This window comes from Budorcas taxicolor, chromosome 20 (assembly GCF_023091745.1).
Source record: "Budorcas taxicolor isolate Tak-1 chromosome 20, Takin1.1, whole genome shotgun sequence".
NCBI lineage: Eukaryota > Metazoa > Chordata > Mammalia > Artiodactyla > Bovidae > Budorcas > Budorcas taxicolor.
This window is the reverse complement of record NC_068929.1, coordinates 14,230,298-14,238,602: the sequence shown is the minus strand read 5'-3', so window position 1 is coordinate 14,238,602 and position 8,305 is coordinate 14,230,298. Positions and strand designations below refer to the sequence as shown.

The window sequence follows — 8,305 nt, the reverse complement described above, 5'->3', positions numbered from 1 at the left end:
GAACCCAGGCCAAGGTTTTCATCCATTATCCTGAAAAATTATGCATTTGGCTGTATGCACTGTTCCCTGAACATCTAAGAAATCACCTGACTTCTTATTGCCTGGGCACTTCAGAATGTCAGCATGAAGCACGCCAAGCAAAATTTAAGGAATATTAAGTAAACACCTGATATTCCTAGTGCTGAAGGGAAAGAGAAGCACTTTGTTCCTATTTTTAAGCTACTTCAGAGGGAGAAAATAGTGATTGGGCCTGGAAACTCAAGTGTTATGAGCAAAACCTATAAATATGATGTGAAGGATGGGGTCCCACCCACTCTTCCCCCATGGAAGTGAAGAGCATGACTATGGCAGCAATTAAAAGCTAAGGGCTTGCCAATGGTGAGTTCTTCCATCAAAAAGATAAATTAGAGATTTTGTGGGGCTTGTTTGGTTTTGACTTCACCCATTCCCCAGTGACCACAACTAAAAATGGGCCAAACATCTTGTTCCCCGTTTATACAAACAAAGGTGGAAAATTACAGTATGACCCGTGTATAGATTGACCTTTTTAACAGGTATGATATTTGAAAAACTAGGGGTGAAGACAGAGCTTATTTGATGACTCCCCTTTTCCCTGCCACGCCCCGTGATTACTAAACCTGCAGACTGTGTGGAGACACTTCCATTAGGGAGTACTTTAAAGAATCTTGAAGTTGGAGCCAGGCAGTTCCATCTTTGGACTTCAATTTTGTCATCTGTAAAATGAAAATTTTGCACTACAGTATGCCAAGAGATGTTAGGATTTAAATATTTTATGCTGTGAGGTGCTGCTAAGGGAACTCAACCAAGGCCATCCCCCTAAAAGGTAAGGGGGATTTCTAACCTTTTCTAGAAAGGAATAAAAGGGATGGAGAAGGAGTAGGAGCGGGGCATGGAGGGAGAAGGGCACTGGAGCCAGTCTCACTATGAAGCTCTTAGGAAGTCACTATGAAGGAACTAGGCTTGATATTTTGCAAACACCCATTAGGAAAAAGAAGAATCTGGTAAGTCAACTATACTTCAACCAGAAAAAAAAAAAGTCCAGAAAATTTTAATAAATACATAAAAGAAGTTACACAGAATAAATGAGGAGTCACTCAGGTGACATAGCCTCCCACCCTGTATGGGAGAGATGAAGAGAAAGGTTCATCTTCTCCACAACTCTAAAATATCCAAGCTTTACATCACGGATTTAAGTTTCAAAGTACTTTCAAAGTCGTTTCGATACTTGTCAACACGCTCAGATTCCTTCTGACTATCTAATAAATTTTAGCATCTTCCTGCAGAGTTTGTATGTCGGAGCACAACACTTTCCTGAGTGTTTTATTTCAGACGGTTCTGTGTCTGCACACTCCGACAGTACAAGGACTGTGGAGATCTGGGATTGTCCTTGACAATTTCTTCTACTAGTTCCATGTTCGTGCAGACCCATCACCAAACCGTCAATTCTATCCCCTGCACCAAAAAAAAACAAAAACAGAAAGCAGACTGTTGTAAAAGTTCAGAAGGATGATCACCATTAGCAAATTCCTTTTGCCATCCTCATCTCAACAAATGGCCAAGGACAGAAGAGATATACAGCTATAACCAATAAATGCCCGAGCTCAAGCTGTCAGGCACACTGCAGAAACGATTGCGCCTGTTGCCCCACAGGGGCTTTATTCCTGGCACCGTGAAGTTAATACAGGGCAGTGGTTCTCAAACTTGAGTATGCATCCAAATCACCTGAAGACTTCTTAAAATATAGATTGCTGCCCTCCACTCACCCCCCAAGGTTTCTGACTCAGGCCCCCTAGGGTGGGGCCTGAGAATGTGCACTTCTCACAGGTCTGTCTGCACCTCGGAGGCTCAGGGTCCAGAAAGCACACTTTGAGAGTCACAGGCACGGGGAAACCTATGAGCATCGGTGAAGCTGGAGCCTGCTCATCCGTGAGATTGAAAGAAGTCAGAGAAGGAAATCCGGGCTCATTTTACTTCTTTAAATTCAGATCCACTTAGCATTTACTGAGTTATATGAGACAGGGGGGTTAAGTGCTTTCAAGCACTTTTAATTCTCCCAATGCCCTATGCTATTGTCATCCTCATTTTAAAGAGAAGCAACTTGAGAGATTTGCTGCAGAAGGATTAAGCAGCTTGCCTGACCTCAGAGCTAGTAAGTAGAAGAGCCAGAATTCAAGCTCAGGTCTTCTGCCTCCAAGTCTGTCGGGTGACCTCAGTGATGCTGTTCGTTCTCCGTCTCTAGGAGGCTGCCAGAGGACTCAGGGCAGAGGTTGTGAACCACACTGATGGAGGATTTTATAGGGACTCTTGCCATGCACATCTGGCTCAGTGGGCAGACAGACCAACTCTCTTCCCCGTATCTCAGCTCTGCCAACTGTGAAACTGAAGACCAAAATAGTTGCCACCTACCCCCCAGCTTGTTCCCAAGAATGAGATAAGAGCTCTCAGCTATTATATAAGAAGCTTTTTTTTTCTTTCCAATTCCTCTGCTTGCTGAGTAGGCTGAAAGTCTCCAGATCTTATAAATGATGGGATTCACCTTTACTCTCTTGAACCCTTTGCAATGGTCACCCTGTTCTCCCATCCTGACTCCTATCTCCCCCATGGCCTTAACATCCACAAGCCAGGAACTCCTAGTCCAAAACATGTGCCTAAAATGACATGCATTTCAGACGCTCCATTTGTTCCTGCAGAGTGACTGATGGAGAGTTGTTCTGACAGCTCCGCTGGACACATTTTTAGGTGTTCCTCAGAGCCGCCCTCACGCTGTACCTCATGGGCCCTACATACGCTGTAGGCTCTGCCTGCTGAGAAGCTGGTAGGAGATATGCTGCACCTACTTTGTAAGCTTAGAAGCACTGTGCCAAGAGCCTTATCCTCTTAGAATGAAGACTCCTTGGTGGTGCTTCGCTGGTCTCGTCTATTGAACTGAGAGAAACATCCTAATTCCACATTGAGAGTCAAAGGCTGAACGTTCCAGAGAATACATAAGTATTCTGGAGCCCAAGTGAGCAAATAAAAGATTGATTTCTTTTCATTTCATTTTCTTGGCTTTGTGTCTCAAAAGGACGGCCAGCCTCCCTCTTCCTCAATCTCTTCTTGTGGGTGTTTGTTTATTAGTGGAGCAGAATGAGATCCTGAAAGCCTTCCCCTTGCTCTGATGTTCTGACTGTAATGGAAACAGTCTCCAGGGGGTGAAGTGTCACTGTGGTTATCTAATGATCAAGGACAGCATGCCTGAGAGAGAGAGAGCAGCCAGGGTCCCTGGCTGTCACCACACGGCTTATTCTCCCCCTCCTCTCTCTTGCCCCGCCAGTGACTAATTGATTTATGAAAGCCCTTGGAGGTACTCTGAGGGAGAAAGACACTTTATATCTGCTTACAACAAATCCTCAGAGGAACAAAAAAATCCATTTCATGCACAAATTTCCCTGCTTGACTCTTTCCTCCATTCAATTCCCAGTTAGCTAAATCTTCAGCACCTAAAGAATTCAGTAGACAAAAAAAAAAAATCTTCTGATGGCTGGTTCCTGCCAAACAAAGAGATTCGCACATGAAGGAGAGAAAGCAGAATCAATAATAAAAATGAGGGACAGAAAAGTAGGCAGTAAAGAAGGAAAGCAGTTCTGTGTCCTTCAGGCACTAATTTAAAACAATCACTAGATCCCAAAGTCAACAACTTCTGTTTCTAACACCGGCCACTAGTGAGTAGGACTCACGAAAAGCCAGAATCTTACAGTGCAGCCTCTTGGCAACTCCATTTATCATAAGTAAATTCTAATAGACTGATTCTTTTTTTAACCTCTGGCAACCAATCTAATGTTTCTATAGATAGACTCAAAAGTGCTGTCAACCTTTTGTATATCCATCCCAGCAAAATGTACCAAAGGGTTGATTTGGGATGTCTTGCTGCCCAACTGGGACCGAACCTTGCATTCTGACTTTCTGATTCAGCTTCTGCCTATAGTGCATTTGCTTTTCAAAAGGAGATTGCCAGGGCTACAGAAAGAGTTGAAGGAATATTAATAAGAGAACTGAGCTTTTATCAAAAGCAGCTTCTTGTAAGTGAACTTGGCCCAATTCAGAGTTCTTCCCCTGTTGCTGACTGATCCCAGGGACCCTTCGGTAAAAGCCAGAAAAGTCATTCATGGGGCTTTCTCCCGTGCAGATGTTAAGCTCTTTGTACAGCTGGAATAAGGTTAAATTCATTCATTTATTCACTGAGTATTTATTAAGTACCTGAAATGTGCCTGACTGGTAAGTAGAATTTATTTATTTTTTGTTTTGTTTCAATTGTTTATTAACCAGATTACAAAAATAATCCTGGTAGATACCTTAGTTCATCCTTCTAATAAGCCTGTTGATCTGGTCTTCCCTGTTGCCAGCATCTCCACCTTCTACAAAATGGGTGGTCTTTTTCTTCATTCCACCTCGTGGAGAAGACAATTTAAAGGGCCACAGGAAGTTGTTTGCTTCTTTGAAATGTTTTCCAACGGTATAGATCTCATGAATCAGATCCTCCACGCAGATGATTCCATATTTCCCAAGAGATCGAGCAATCAATGCATTGTCTGTCAGGGCAATTCGCTTTTTGTTGATTTTGCCATAACCACGCTTGTAGATCAATTCATTTACAGACTTCAGATTTGGGTACCCCCATGCAATGTATGGCTCCACAATTCTCAGCATATTAACTGATGCCTTGTTGAGCTTCACAAAGGTGCCGCTGAAGATCTGCCGGAGGCGAAGGAGCTGCAGCACCTTTCGAACCTTTGGGCTCACACCGTTGAGAACTCTGATCCTGATGACAAACGCCAATTTGGGTTCCGTGGGTACCTAGAAGTTGCTGGCTTTTCGTGCCATCCTAGCCATTCGAATTTCAGTTCTGTATATCTGCCTGTATTCCTTGTGGTAATGCTTAGCTTTTTCATAGATAAGCTTCCTCCTTGCCTTTCGAAGCATCTTTTGGGCAAACTTCTTTCTCAGTCGCTTGATCTTAAGCTCTGCGAAATTCTTCCGCTTTTTCTTAAGGGTTTCTGGCACAGCAGGAACCTTCTTTTTCTTCTCTTCTGCACCCTCCATGGTTCCAGCTGGGAAAGAGCAGAATTTATTTTTTAATCATTAATTATAACGTTTGTAACGTTTGTAGTACTCTTGCCTGGAAAATCCCATGGACGGAGGAGCCTGGTAGGCTGCAGTCCATGGGGTCACAAAGAGTCGGACACGACTGAGCGACTTCACTTTCAGTTTTCACTTTCATGCACTGGAGAAGGAAATGTTGACCCACTCCAGTGTTCTTGCCTGGAGAATCCCAGGGACGGCAAGCCTGGTGGGCTGCCATCTATGGGGTCACACAGAGTCGGACATGACCGAAGCGACTTAGCAGCAGCAGCAGCAGCAGCAGCAGCATAACATTTGATCTGCAGAAATAATCGGTCCAGTGTTTGGAAGAAGTATACCACGAGACAATGGGTAGGGAGAGAAAAAAGAGGAAACTACTTTGCTCCCTTCTTCACAGCCCCTCAGATAAGTTCCATGGGGAGGAGAGTTCTGAAGCACCGAGCCACTTTCAAGTTGCAAGCTACAGTGAATTACTTTGGCAAGTTCTATTTCATTGGTTTAAATCTGGTATAACATAGAATAACACATAGCTTCCCAGAACTGTCTATATCCAGAACCTATGTCAGTTGCTTAGAACGTTTTCTAAAATCCATCTACATGGAAGAAAAGTTTTTAAATGAATTTTAAACACACCCCAAGGTTATCCTTCCTCCACTTCAGGGTTTGTTCAATGGCTGCAGGCAACCAAGCAAATGCCAAATCAGACATAGACCAGAATAACATGGCTGCCCTTTTAATCTTTTGCAAATTCAGTCAAACAGCAGTCATTCTTATTCTATAAAATGGGTATTTTTTGTCCCGCTTCACAAGATTCAAACTTATCCTTCATTGCTGCATAGAAAAATAATGTAATTATAAGTTTTTTTAAATTGCATTTGTACAGTCCTTTGCTATTGCTATTGCTAAGTCACTTTAGTCATGTCCAACTCTGTGCGACCCCATAGATGGCAGCCCACCAGGCTCCCCCATCCCTGGGATTCTCCAGGCAAGAACATTGGAGTGGGTTGTCATTTCCTTCTCCAATGCATGAAAGTGAAAAGTCAAAGTGAAGTCGCTCAGTCGTCTCCGACTCTTAGCGACCCCATGGACTGTAGCCCACCAGGCTTCTCCATCCATGGGATTTTCCAGGCAAGAGTACTGGAGTGGGGTGCCACTGCCTTCTCCTGTACAGTCCTTACTAATTCATAAAACATCTTATGGTTTATAAAAGGATTTTCTCATTTAATCATATGATTTTAATATTCAGTCAACAAACAATTATTGACCTAATAGATCTCTCTGGTGCCTAGCTTAGGGCTTAGTGGATGAAGAATAAAATATGGTCTTTGCCCTTATGTATGGCAAAACCAATACAGTATTGTAAAGCAAAATAAAGTAAAAATAAAAATTAAACAAAAAAAAAGAATTGATGTCATATCCTGGTATAGTACCAACTCCCAACTATCCTGGAAACATCTCTCTTCCTAGCCAGACAGTCCATTGGTTCACCATAGAGCCAATATACACACAACCACACTAAACAACCACCACAAAATATTAGTAGTGACCAACTATGTGGTAACAAGTCATGTGCTAAAGAACTGACAACCAGTGGCCACTCAGAGGTGAACCACATGCCTAGAAAGCAAAAAGGAAACCCTTTGCTCACACCTGCCTTAGATTAGTTGAGCACAATTCGCATGAACAGGAGAGGCAACAATCATTTTGAGGAGGGTGAAAAAGCCAGGCAAGGAAGGAAGAAACCAAACACGGATTGAAAGCACGTGACACAAGCCCCTGGCTCGTGGAGCCTCACAAGAAAAAGCATGAAGTGCCTTGCAGCAGGGTGACTATCAGAAAGACAAAATGGTTGTAATCAATCCTAACAAAAGCCAACAAAGGAAAATGTTGGACAGCTTGTTAGATAAATATTCAATAAGACTGATCCACCTCACTGCATTGTTGTAAAGACCAGCTAATAAAAAAAGGTTGTCAAGGACACTGCAAACACAGAAGAACTAACCAATAATAAGAACATTAATAATAAGGGAGGGCCTAGGAATAAAACCAGTTCCATCAAGACCAAAGATGTTGAGCAACCAGCACAGAAATAAAGAAAACAGATACAACTGCCTGGAGGCTGTCCAAACAAACAAGAACCAAATACTTTTTTTGCTCTTGATTTTGAAAAAGAAGACAAGTTTACAGGGTATAAGACTATAAATAAATATTGGCCAATGGGTTCTTGCTCTTCCCTGGAGGCAGCTCCCTTTGAAATGACTTCCTGGACAGAAGGGGTGGGAGGGAGTTGAAGGCTCCTTCCCTCCTCCCTAGAACTCAGTCTGCGACAGGAAGGCTTCCCTCCCTAGTCTTGATGATTTGGGGTTGGGGAAAAAAAAAAAAAAACACTGGAAAGAATCCAAAGCTGTGGTTCATTTCATTCTTTCATTTCCTGCCTTTGCCAAATGCTGACAATTACAAACAAATGTTGTCTTCACAACAACTTTCTTCTAGATGAACATTCTGCTTATTTCGGTTGCTTTTGTGTATGTGACTTGAGAAACACTTTCTAAATCCCCAAGGTGACAGGAGTTCCACCTAATGATAATGATTATTTAATGTCATCATCACGATGGGCTGCCTGGGTGAATGAAAAGCTGGCTGGGTCTAAAGCATCCACTCAAGTGAGGTAAATTAACACTTTCCAGGGTACCAGATTTCCCATCGGGACCCTAAAGAAAGCAATTCATTACCCAGGCATTCTTCACCTTCAACATTGCTATCCACCAGCAAGTTCTTCCATTGCTTAAACTGTCAGACTTCTCAAACAGTGTGGGGAAGACCAGGAGAGATAAGAACATACTGAGAAGAGCCAGGCTGGGTGGATAATTTTAGTCATCTGAAGATAGTCCAGGGGTGATAATCATCACCATCATCACAGCCCACGTGAATGCAGTCCATATTACTTTTCAAAGCACTTTCATCACATAAATCATCCCTTTGATCCTCACAATAATCCCTGAGGTATGCAAAGCAGGTATTATAGTCTGCACCTGGCTATGGCAGCAAGATGTGCACAACTGGCATGGAGATAAGCCTAGATGACACAGGGAAGAAAGAAAGGCTGAAGCAGGAAGAGAGGCAAATTCCCAAATCAGTAGCATCAAAAGCACAGAGGGTCTGGGAC

General features: G+C 42.9%; 1 pseudogene; it reads right to left on the bottom strand.

The window, feature by feature from the left end:
• Nucleotides 1-4,342: 4,342 nt before the first annotated feature.
• On the bottom strand, nucleotides 4,343-5,100 carry LOC128066132 (60S ribosomal protein L7-like; annotated as a pseudogene).
• Between the last annotated feature and the right edge of the window lie 3,205 nt (nucleotides 5,101-8,305).